The sequence below is a fragment of the Zonotrichia leucophrys genome, chromosome 1 (assembly GCF_028769735.1).
Source record: "Zonotrichia leucophrys gambelii isolate GWCS_2022_RI chromosome 1, RI_Zleu_2.0, whole genome shotgun sequence".
NCBI lineage: Eukaryota > Metazoa > Chordata > Aves > Passeriformes > Passerellidae > Zonotrichia > Zonotrichia leucophrys.
In genome coordinates this window covers 15,530,843-15,542,863 of record NC_088169.1, presented here as the reverse complement: position 1 = coordinate 15,542,863, position 12,021 = coordinate 15,530,843, and the positions used below count along the sequence as shown (strand labels likewise).

Genomic DNA, 12,021 nt, shown 5'->3' with positions numbered 1-12,021 from the left:
AATGGGGGTTAAATACATAAAAATGAACATATGGCTGGAATTGATTGCAGCAATAGTTTCAGCTCCCCTCACACTGAATTCTTTAATCTTTCATTTCCTGGCTTATAAAGGAAAAGGAAATAATGAGAATGCAATAAAAAATGCACAATCGTATGTTAGCCTGAGAGTACAGAATAGTGCTTTTACTAATTTGCAATTTAGAAATATTCTGTGGAATGAACAATGAAATTGTCTTAGTCAGGAGTCTGGCTCTGAGTCATTGTGAGGGATGCAAGCTCTTAAGTCAGTCTTCTCTCCAGGTTTGAGGAAAATCCTCCTGTTTCCAGACATTAGATGCTCCAGTATTTAGCAATCAAGAACACTGATGAGCTTTCACAGAAGTAAATTCCTGGTTATTTCTTGGGTTTTGCTGACAGATTTGTAAATGCAGAAGAATTCTGAATGGGAAGCTGCACCAAACTGCCCATTTAAGAGTGTTAATAATGAACAAATGGAAAAAGTGCAGGTTAATGACAGCATTAATAAGAGGCAAGCCTGTTAAGCAAACAAGTTTTACTTAAAATGTTTACATTTTTTAAAATTAAAACTTAAAGCTTCAGAAGGGTTTTAATGTTTAATTTTCTATTTCTCATTTCACTGAAATAATTGGACTGTAAGTGGACTCTTTTTACTTTTATTGTTTCTTTGTCCGGCATGAGACTAAGTAAGAAAAAATTAGTGTAAGAGAATTTCATCACAATTTTAAAAGAGAACAGGACATAGGAATTTCTGTGCTAAGACCTCTGAGACAGGAAAATGTGAGGAGGATGATAAAAGTGATTAGCTGCGAGCATCTCCTTATGTGCTTTGGGCCTCAAGTCTTCAGCTGATGGAAGTCACCACAAATACATTGATTTCTTTCAAACCGTGCCTGCAAAGGATCTGGCTCTTCAGTTTTAGTAATCTAATAATGTACTAAAAAATAGCTTGTATTGACAGGCTTTTAAATGACAATATTTAAAACAAAAACATGTGGTTACAAAAAATAGTGATTTTCAATGTTTTGTTGCTACCAGAGCAAAATGTGTCATTGCAAATGCACAGCTCTTTTGTGATACATCGCACAACCCATGGGGGACCCCCTTCCGGGGCTGCTGCACCTCAATCTGATGTACTTTCTCATTCCACAGAAGACTGTTCTGTGAATCCCAAGATTTCCATTTTTAGAGGCTTTCTCTCTTTCTATCTGTGAAAATATTGCCTATGACTTGTAAGCTGCTGCTCAGTTTCCAAAATCTCACAGTACAAACATGTGCCAGCGGCTTTACCCTGATGGTCTCAGGCTCCAAAAGGGGGCTTATATCTCTTGTGAGATAGACTGATAGCTGGCAAGAGCTGTGCCAAGTTTTCCTGCCTCTTGGCCTCATGAAAGGATCCTTGGACCTAAAGATTCCTTCCATTTATCCTCTCATGTTAGCTATATATTGCTTAGCTTCCTATAATCCCCACCTTGTCATATATATTTTCTCTTCCAAAGAATGCCCTGGAAGGAAAAATTTTTCTTTCCTTTCTCATAAAACTCCCTTTCCATTCCCTTATTGAAGGCTTATGGCTGAGCTGTCTGAAATGGTGCTGAGCAACCATTCAAACACAGGGAAGGAGGTGGCTGGGCACCACCTGCCCCACCGAGCTGCATCCCTGGGCGCTCAGGTTTCAGCCCTTTGTTCCCTCCATCTGGAAAATGCTTCCCTGGAAAGAAGAGGGCATAGAGGGTTAATGTTTGAGGAATGCAGAGCCGGGATTAGTGCTTGTGGCAATTAGTTACTCAGTGGAGCTGCCTGTGCGCACCAGTTTTCCTGAGGCTTGACACAACGGGGAATTTTACTTACCTGAAAATTCTCTTTTAACCTGAGAAGGGCTCCAAACTTCAATAAAGTTGGACACACGCATAAGAACTTGAATCTTCTAACCCTAAAGCAGTAAAATCAACTGTATTTACAAAACCTGGTTTTGAAATACAACCCTGAACTATCACAGAAATAAACCAAGCAGAGGACAACCTCACTTTTAGCCCTGATCCCTCACTGCCAGCCTCAGTGCACGCAGGGGTGGCTCTTCCTGACGTGTGCAGCCTGCAAAAAGTGAGCTTGCAACACATGCAGAGAGCATTTCTGGAAAACACACAGAGAATTTATAATATCCATTCTATGCCTCCTCCATGCAAAAGTAAACTGTATTTAAAGGCATTATACATGCTTGCTATGTAATTACATCCATCAGAGAGAGCTGCTTCCCTGCGTTCCCCTGCTGTTGCCATGGCAGCATCCCCATGTTTGCAAAGTGCAGGGCACACGCTCTTAATTATACTTACAAAGCAGCTACATTTCAAAGGAATACAATAAATACAAAGTTGAAGTGAGGGTGCTGCACCGAAGTGATATGAACAAATATACTTTTATCACGTCTGCATCTCATGCACACTTCACACCTATTATTCTGCCTAATTCCCCAGTTCCTTTTGTGCATTTATGGAAAACTCCAGATTTTTGTCTGCCAGAAAATGCAGTCTGTGTTGCAGGCCTCAGAATTATCTCTGCTTCTAACCCGGGAGCTGACTGTTTATGAAACCAAAGCAATTTAGAGAGATCTTTCCATTTGTACCGATCAAAATGTGCCAAGGGGAATGTCTCCTTACTTAACCACTGTAAAATGCCATCTCTGCTCTCCACTCCCACTGGTGCCCAAATTACCCACCCAGCAAATGCCTAACGAGCTGCCCCCCTGCTGCAGTCACCGTGTCAGTTTTGGTGACAGCAAAGGTGATGCAATCAGTCTGAGGTGCCAACATGACACTGATCAAGCAGAATATATTTTGATGCATGAACCACCAGCTTGGTGCAGCACACACCACCAGCACAGTCTTTGCTTCTTTGTGGATGAATAACATGGAAATTGCAGCCGATGTAAATTTACATTTTGGGAAATTTGCATTTTTACCCCTATAAAGAAACAAGGGATTCCCTCATTCTGAAATTAATGCTCTCCCTGAAGTTGAACAGGGCTTATACAGATGCTGGATTGCAGATATGAATTATGTATTTTCTGGGGGTGGAGTGTCATGCAATTTTAGTGTTATTCAAGCCACAAAGATCCATCAGGGGAGAAGTAATTAGAATATTTCAGAGACCCAGATTTACATTTCTTAAAGCTTGTGAGCAAAATGAAATTGGCTGCCTCCAATTTACATGTCTGCAATCACACCATGAAAAACCTGTCAGATCTCAGCTTTTGGATTTGAAACCTCTGCGGGGGAAACCAGGTGTTCTGGCAAATTCTGGTGTTGCTTTGGTGTCACTTGTGCACAGTTAATTCTGAAATAAATATGTGCTGAGGTGTAGGGGGCACTGTGTTATTGCATGTATATAGGCAGGTGGGAGAAAAGCCATTAGATCAGATTTACAAGACAGAAGCCTTATTTTCTAGCTTATTTATTTCTATTCTTAATTTCTTTTTCCATGTGTATATATTTTTCACCTTGTGCATGGGAAACTGTGTTGTTCTTACCAGGGTGTATGCGCTTAGCCACAGGAAAGTGAAAGAATTCTGCCTTATTAATCAACTATGTTCTGACTTAAGCAATGTGGCCTGGATAAGCAATCTGAGTAAGCAATGTGGCCTGGATAAGCAGCAGGGTCTGGACATGGCTGACACATAAGGGCATGTGGGCAGTAATGATTATTTTATTTCAAAAAGGAAAGCAATTCTACAATTTGTCCTGTGAGCTGTGGCCAGGTGCTGTTGTGTTTTCTGGCTCTCTATCTGTTCTGTCCAGGTAGCTGCCATGGCTCCCCTAAAATTACAGTGTCTATCTTCTAGACAGACTTTGAGTGTCATTTGACTCTAGCCTGCTGATATGGGTGGCAGAAATCTTTGGGTTGCCCTGGCTGGAGCTTTGGATTGAACAGAAGGCCACAAAGCCCTTTCAAGGCAGAAGTTTGTTGTTTCTTGTACCACATACTGATTCTCAACACTGGACTCAACAGATCCATTATGTTTCCTTTCTCAACACTGGACTCAACAGATCCATTATGTTTCCTTACAACAGAATAAAAATAATTCCAGAGTGGTTTGGACTGCCTTGTGCAGGCTCATATTTCCAGACCTTTTTATCTGCAATAGTTTCCCCATAGGTCTGAGAAACAGAATCACAGAATGATTTGGTTGGAAGAGACCTTCAAGATCATTGAGTCCAACCCAGCCCTAATACCTCAACTAAACCATGGCACTGAGTGCCACATCCAATCTTTTTTTAAACACACCCAGGTATGGTGACTCTGCCACCTCCCTGGCCAGGCCATTCCAATACTTTATCACCCTTTCTGTAAAAAACCTTTTGCTAATACCCAACCTATATTTCCCTTGGTGCAGCTTGAGACTGTGTCCTCTGGTTCTGTCAGTTGCTGCCTGGAGAAAGAGGCCAACCCCACCTGACCACAGCCACTTTTCAGAAAGTTGTAAAGAATGATAAGTTCACCTCTGAGTCTCCTTTTCTCCAGGCTAAACAGGCCCAGCTCCCTCAGTCGTTCCTCACAGGATTTGTGTTCCAAGCCCCTCACCAGCCTCGTTGCCTCCTCTGGATGTGCTCAAGCTCTCAACATTCTTCCCAAACTGAGAGGCCAGAACTGGACACAGTTCTGGACACAATGTACTGCTGAGAGCAGAAATTATATGATTTAGGCTGCTTTATGTCTATAAGTATTTGGTAATGCACACAGAAACATACCTATATATGCATAGATGTACATGTGGAGCCTCCCTCTGCTGCCCTTATGTGGAGCACAGATGTTACATAATGCTTCCATCCGGGAACAGAGGAGCAGGGATATGACTAAGCAACCGAGCGTGACTTATGAATAACAAATTGTGCATATTCCCAAAGATATTTCTTTAGCTGATCTCCAAGGAAAGAAATCTCCAAAATTAATACATTTGAGAAAACTCCCATCTTCTAGAGGACTGCAAGGAGATAGTGGAGGACAAAGAGCAAACAGAAAAATAGGCAGAATTTATTCCATAAATTTGCATTGCTCCTTGTAGATAACTCATCTCTGACAATGACTTCATGCATTGGTTCTGATGATTAATATGTGGGTCAAGAGTTTTCACCATGGCACAGCAATGAGGGGGATTGAACCCCAGCTTGCAGCTGAAGGCAGAAAGCAGACCCCTCTCAGACATTTTGGGGCAGATTAAAAATCAGTAGGGTGAGATCTATAAAGTTCTATCTCCTGATTCTTGATAGCTCTATCTCCTTGATACTTGACCAGAGACCTGCATGCAGACACCTACAGCTTTATCACCCTCTTGCCTTGCCTCTTTGGTTTCTCAGTACCTCCTGCACAAACCAGCATCTGAAGATATCAGTGTGCACAGTATGAGCCCTGTAAAGGGGCAGCATCAGCTAGGCAAGCACTTCTAAAACCTTTGAGCCAGTTCCTTGTCTGGAAGAAATAGGCAGAGCTCCATTCCCACCAATAGAACTGTGCCAGATGACTCCTGCTGGGTCTCTAGGACTCAGATTTCTCAGAGAAAAAAAATCTAATTGACGATAAAATAAGAGAGGAGGAGGGAAAGCTTTTAAATTCCTGGAAGATGATTTGGAGATAGAAAATGAAGGGCCAGGGGCAAAGAAACAAAGGCACATTTGAAATGATTCAGTAAGTTAATGTGGAAAAAGATGGAAGAAATATCATAGATAATGGGAGAAGGGTGATTATTTTCCATCTCCTCTCTTAATCCACATTTTGTCAAAGCAATCATGATTTTCCCATAGAGACAATATGACCGTCTGATCCAAGGAGCTTTCACTCAGGTGAGACATCTGCTTGCAGCAGCAACCCCTCAGCCCTGGAATCCTCGCTCATCTTAGCGCTGATTGGGTGATTGCATGGGGCTGTTCATTATCTGCTGGATTTCTAAAACCTCCCTTTGGTGCAGTTGTACCTACACAGGCACTGCAGGACAAAAGGAACTGCTGAGCTCCAGCTCTCCCTTGCTGGTCAAACAAAGCTGAGTTAGTACAAAGCCCTCTGCAGTTTATTGCAAGGGGAAGGACCCAGGGAAGAGTGCCATGAAAGGCTGGCTCCAGAATAGGCACCTTTTTGGACTGAGCCTTTAAACTCAGGTTCTTTCAAAGGCACAGCAAGGCCAAGCCTTTCTGCTGACCTTTTCAGATGCTCACCAGCGGCATGGCTCTTCATTTCCTCTCAGATCCACTGTCTCATCTGCACTGGCTCTCTGTGCCATTCCCCTTGCTTCTCCCCCAGGACAACACAGTGTGATCTCATTTATTAGTCTGGCTAACAAGGCCTTGTTCTTTATCTTTTCTCCTTCTCTTTTGCTGTCTTCTCCTATTAATCACAAGGCTTGCTTCAGTCTGTGCGTTTCACAGTTTGCCATGACATTATTCCTCCCCATGCAGGGCAGCACCCCCTGATGTGGATGGGCTCTGGCTTCCTGGGACACGCATTTGGGTTCCTGAGTGACGGAATGCTCAGCACAGTTCAGGGCTCCACCCAGTCCAATGTGATGCTGATCTGGACAGTGAGGGCAGCTGATTTCATGGCTGATTGCAATCTGGGCCAGGCAGGTCCTGACCAAACCAATCTTCTGTCTGTAACAGGTGCTAATAAGTTTCATGATGTGGATACAACTTTGATCTTCATCTGAAGCCTCAATGTGAAGAACCTAATAACCTACCCCAAGGAAATGAAGTGAACACCTGCAGTTTTCCCAGGACCAGTTCAGCTGTGGACCAAGGCTGAAGTATTTGAAGTCCAGCGTTAAGAGGAGAGGGATGCATGTTTAGGCAGGTTATTGAAACCTTTAGTTCCAAAGAGCTACTACCTGATTTGGAAGGACTTCAAATATCTGAAAGATGAGCTCTATATATATTTAGCATCCAATTATAAAAATAACTAAAATGAGTGCACACTATAAATCTTTCCTTGATGATATTTGTGTCAGAACTGGTGGTAAGACAGCAGCATAGAGATGGCAATTTGAAAAACTCTCCTTTTTTATGTCGCATTTCATACCTTTGACCAACTCTCCAAGCTTCCCTGCAGCTGTCTGCTCTGTTGAGATTTATTCACCAGCAATCAAGATTCCAGGCATTCCCAGGCACATTTAAACTGACATGTTCCCCTCTTCCCACTAACCCTCATCTATGCCCACCTCTTCTCTTTCCAGCTCCATTTCTGTGGAGGGATAGAATGTAAGAAAATAGAGATAGTGCAGAAGGTAGTCTCACACCTGAGGAGCTGCAGCTGTACTAATCACCAAAGATTAGGAACAGCCCTGCCCTTAATAGGCCACAGCTGTGTCCAGTAAGAAGAAAAAGTGCTACAAAAGAGTGGGTTAGCTGGGTGGGGAGAGAGATGGAGTTTGTTGGTTGTGCTGTGAGGAGCTGACCATGAGAAATCACTGAGAAGGTAAGGGGCTTTTGAAATATGATGACAACACATTTCATTGCATTTTCTCCTCTCCTTTGGCAGGGCACTGATTCTGCTTTCTTTTCAACATACTTTCCTGAGCATGGCCACTTTGAGACTCAGCAGTGGTGAGAAAGGGTCATAATAGAGATAGCAGTGTTTGGGGTTTTTCATTGGGACTGATTTATTTAATAAAATCATGCAATAGTTTGGGTTGGAAGGGACCTTTAAAAGTCATCTAGCTCAAGCTCCCTGTGATGAGCAGGAACATGTTCAATTAGATCAGGTTCCCCAAAGCCCTGTGGGGATCCAATGTGGCTTTGAATACCTCCACTGATAGGATATCCCAATCACTCTGTACAATGTCTTCCAGTACCTGGCCATCCTTATAGCAAAAATTTTTTCCTAATATCTAGTTTGAATCTGTCCTCTTTTAGTTCAAAACCACATACCCCTTGTCCTATCACAACAGGCCTGGCTAAGAACTCTATCCCCATCTTTCTTATAAGCCCTGCCAAGTACAGGAGGCTGCCGGAAAGTCTCCCCAGAGCCTTTGCTTTTCCAGGCTGGACAACCACAGCTCTCTCAACTCCCTGCGCTCACAGGAGAGGTGCTCCAGCCCCTGAGCACCTCTGTGTCCCTCTGGACTGCCCCAACAGGTCCCTGTCCCTCCTGTGCTGAGGCTCCAGAGCTGCATGCAGTGCTCCAGGTGTGCTCTCTCTCGAGCCACAACTGTGTGTGTTCTGTAGATAACACCGACAACAAAGGTGTTATCACCTGCTAACACCAACTGAACAAGCTCTAGAGGCAGCAGAGCAGTGCCAGCCTAGCTCTACTCACAAGGAATAAATCTTAACCACTGAGCTGGTTGCTCTGTGCCACTCTGTATTGTATTGATTAACTTCAGGGGCTCTGAACTCACCTCTCCTGCATGGCATAGGGAAGTGAGGAGGGATTTCAGATAGTTCTTCACATTCTGAACTCAAAATGAGAGGGAATTTCTATGCAGCCATGCATGTGATCTCTACTAAAGAAACACAGACTTCAATGCTCTGGTTTCTTTCCTATGTGGATTTTTTGGTTTTGCTTCCTTCTAACATCTTCAAACACTCCAATTAGCTGTTTATGTAGCAAACAGCCTCATTTATTGCAGGCTGTGTCAAAGACTTTCAGCATGGACTGTTGGACTTTTGGCAACTGAATTGTAGCTTTTCTTCTGTTGAAGTATTCCCTTTTTGGTTAAAAATAGTGGTTTCATTTTCTAGATCTTGCACATTTAACTGAATGCACTAGTATAGTACGACCTTCCTGTGCAAAAACCTTTCTTTTTTAGTCTATGCTTTGTACTTTGAAGAGCCACTTTAATGAAGCTTCACATGTGTGAATGTTTTTCTTTGCTTTCATGACAGCAAGCACTGTAACATATTGATAGTTTCAAGGCAGGTTGTACAACTGAAGATGTTTGCTTTCTCAGAGTAAACAGGCTCTTCTGATTCTGCTGTTTAGTTTGGTCAAAAAGTATTACTAACCTTCCGCAGCATGATATTTACATAGAAGGAATGCAAGCTCTTGTCCAGCTCAAGTGATTTTTATGGTCCAATGAGTAACAAGACATTAGTCACCAGAAATCTTTTGATCTCATTTATTTTTACCTTCTTTTCTGCTAATAAGTGTATTATTCTGGTTATGAACTGCCTACTCTTTACTCAGAAAAAGTCAGCTTCCTGGAAAAATCTGCCAAATGTAATTCACTTTCAGCTTGATACCTTGGAAATTAAAACAAATTAATGGTGTGTTGACTTGGACATAAGTTTGCAAAACAGGAGCCACTTCAAAGCTACTCTTCTGACTTTTCAGCAAGCACAGAAATATGGAAGCAAGGGCTTTGTATATATTGGGCAGAGGAAACACTTGAACTTCTCCATCCTCAGGCCCCTGATGTGGGACCTCCAGGCCATTTAGATGTGAATCACCTCAGACCTTTTCCAGCTGAGCAACAAAGCCCATCTGGCCCAGACAACACTGGCTGTTGTAGGAACAGCACAATGGTTTTGCAACATGAACAAAGTATAAAGAGGGACAGGTTGCAAATTCCTTGGAGATGACACAGGGGAAGACCTTTCCACTTATGTGAGTGTTGAACAGGCTACTTGCATAACCCATACTCCCAGGACCTCTGCTGGAACAAGGATCTGGAATCAGCATCCTGCCATGTTAGCAGATGGACATGAGTAAGGCAGCCAAGAGAGCAGAGAAAAAGGGACGCTTACAGGGAGATCACATAAAGGGAGTTCATCCCAACTGGAGGATGCAGGCAGCTGCTAACAAGTTTGTTGAATGCAGTGGAGAGACATAATTATAATATGACTGTACACAGGCAAGGAACTGGGATTAAGACCTCAGCAACAGCAAAGCAGGTTTTACAGTATGAATCACCAGCAGGCAACTACTGTTGTTTATGAAAGCAGGTTCATTACCCTCTGCAGGCAACGCTGTGTCTTGTCACGAGATGAGGCTGAAGCTGGCATATTATCCTTGCTGGGACCACGTGCAGCTCTGTACTGCTACTCAGCACGAACAGATCTATCAGAATCTCTCTCTAAACCAGCAGAAAAATGCATGAAATTTGCCACTTCCAAAAGCTCAACTCTGCAGTACAACAGAATATTGTTGAGGGCTTCTAACTCTGCACTGCAAATAAAATGGCAGAATTATTCTGTTTGCCAACAGGTAGTGCCCAATCTGCCTATTTTCCAGTTGGATGCTATTTAAGGATAATATAAACTGCTCTCCTGCTGCAGTAATAGTACATTGTAATAAAATTGTAAGTTCTGCTGCTGAAACACACCTTTGTATGCTTTTATGTGTTTATTAGGAGCTGTGCAATTTAATTAAATAGAGGGCAAGCATTTTATCTTGTCAGCTCAGCTGACAGGTCTGACATTCATTGAGCACAGATGCTCTTCTTGGAAGATCTCTGTTCTGTCCTAGCTGTTAATCCTGCCCCTTCTCGTTTTCTGTCTGGTTCTTTGTTTCTAATATGTGTATGTTCATTTGCCTATGGGGACTTTGCAGCAGTGAATATAAGGACAGCTTTTAGTGTAGGTTACAGAATCACAGAATGGTTTAGGTTGAAAGGGGTCTCAGAGATTGCATAGTTCTAACCCCTAAGTACATGATCTTTAAAGTCCCTTCCAAACTCAACAATTCTATGATTCTGTGAATCAATACCCAGTGTATTCTGAAGCCTTTTTGAATATCTACAAGAGGACACCTGTCAGAAGCACCTAATAAAGGAGACAAACGCTTATTTGAGTCTTTTCTAGCATGGTTAGAGATTAAGGATGTAAAGTTAAGACAACAAATGGTTTGTGTCAATGTGCAGATGGACTTGCAGGATGAAATTTTTGAATTGTTATTTGTGCCTTAGATTGGCTCCATGGGAGGGATGGGATACATCAGGGCTGGTGCTGCAATGCTGCCCATAGCCTGAAGGCAGGAATCCCTCTGAGCCTCCATGGAGCAGAGCAGGGTAAGTGCATCCAGAGGGCTTGCACTGGGCTGCTGGGAATCCTGGCACCTAAAACAGGGTTCAGAAGACACTGGAGACTTCAGAGCTCCTGAGATTACACACTTCCATATAGGAAACCTACATGTAGTGCCCACATCCTATATGGATGGACCCAGCTCTCATGGAACTGGCTGTTGTCTTTTTGCTATGAATTCATGTGTGTTTCAGTGCTCACCTGGAGTGACCACTGACAAAACAAGGCAATAATTCTGCTCTGTCAAGCATCTCACTGCTGAGCCCACCAAGAGAGGGTGACAGCTGTGATTTTTGTGTTAGAAAGTGAGCTGCACTTGTAAACAGCTGACAGGTAAAGCTGTTTTTGCTTGTGGTGAACCTGAGAGAGTTTAAAGAGATGATTAATTCATAAAAGTTTCTCTTGACCACTAGCCCAGCTTCTTAGACACTTCGTCACCTCACAAATATGCAATTAGTTACTTTTCCTTCCAAAACCAGCTCAGAAACACACTTCTAAGCTGTGGTATCACTTATTAAATGATGCAAACCCCTCATCCTTAATGTGTCATGGTCTGGAAAAAAACCAGCCTTACTGATAAATGAGTACACTGAGACCTTCCTTTAGGTTTTGTTTGTGATGTTGCTCTTTGGAGATTCCGGCATGCCTCACTGAAAACCCAGAGGATTTGGGGCTTCCTTGCCAGGCTGGAGCTGCAGAGAAGCTCTGGGAATGAATGGGCTGCTGATGTGTGGGTGTAGCAGTCCCCAGAGCGGTGGCAAAGCATTGTGATGTCACTGGCAAAGGCGAGGGCAAGCAAACAAGAAGAAATTCAAAGAGAACATCAAACCACTGTAAGCAACCTGAATTATGCAGGAGTCATAGAGTGAACACCAAGAGAATTGGATAGGAAAATTACTGAAAAATGTATAGCAACATCTGTCTTATGTCTGTATTGGACTCGAAGCAGAGCTGGAGAACCTGTTTTGATGACATGCCAGGCGAAACAGAACTGTTTCCTGTCC

General features: G+C 42.9%; 1 long non-coding RNA gene across 1 annotated transcript; it reads left to right on the top strand.

The window, feature by feature from the left end:
• The first annotated feature begins 7,412 nt into the window (after positions 1-7,412).
• On the top strand, positions 7,413-10,315 carry LOC135445022 (uncharacterized). Its single transcript, XR_010439440.1, has 2 exons — positions 7,413-7,472; positions 8,947-10,315. It is a non-coding gene; the product is annotated as an uncharacterized LOC135445022 (long non-coding RNA).
• The last annotated feature ends 1,706 nt before the right edge of the window (positions 10,316-12,021 follow it).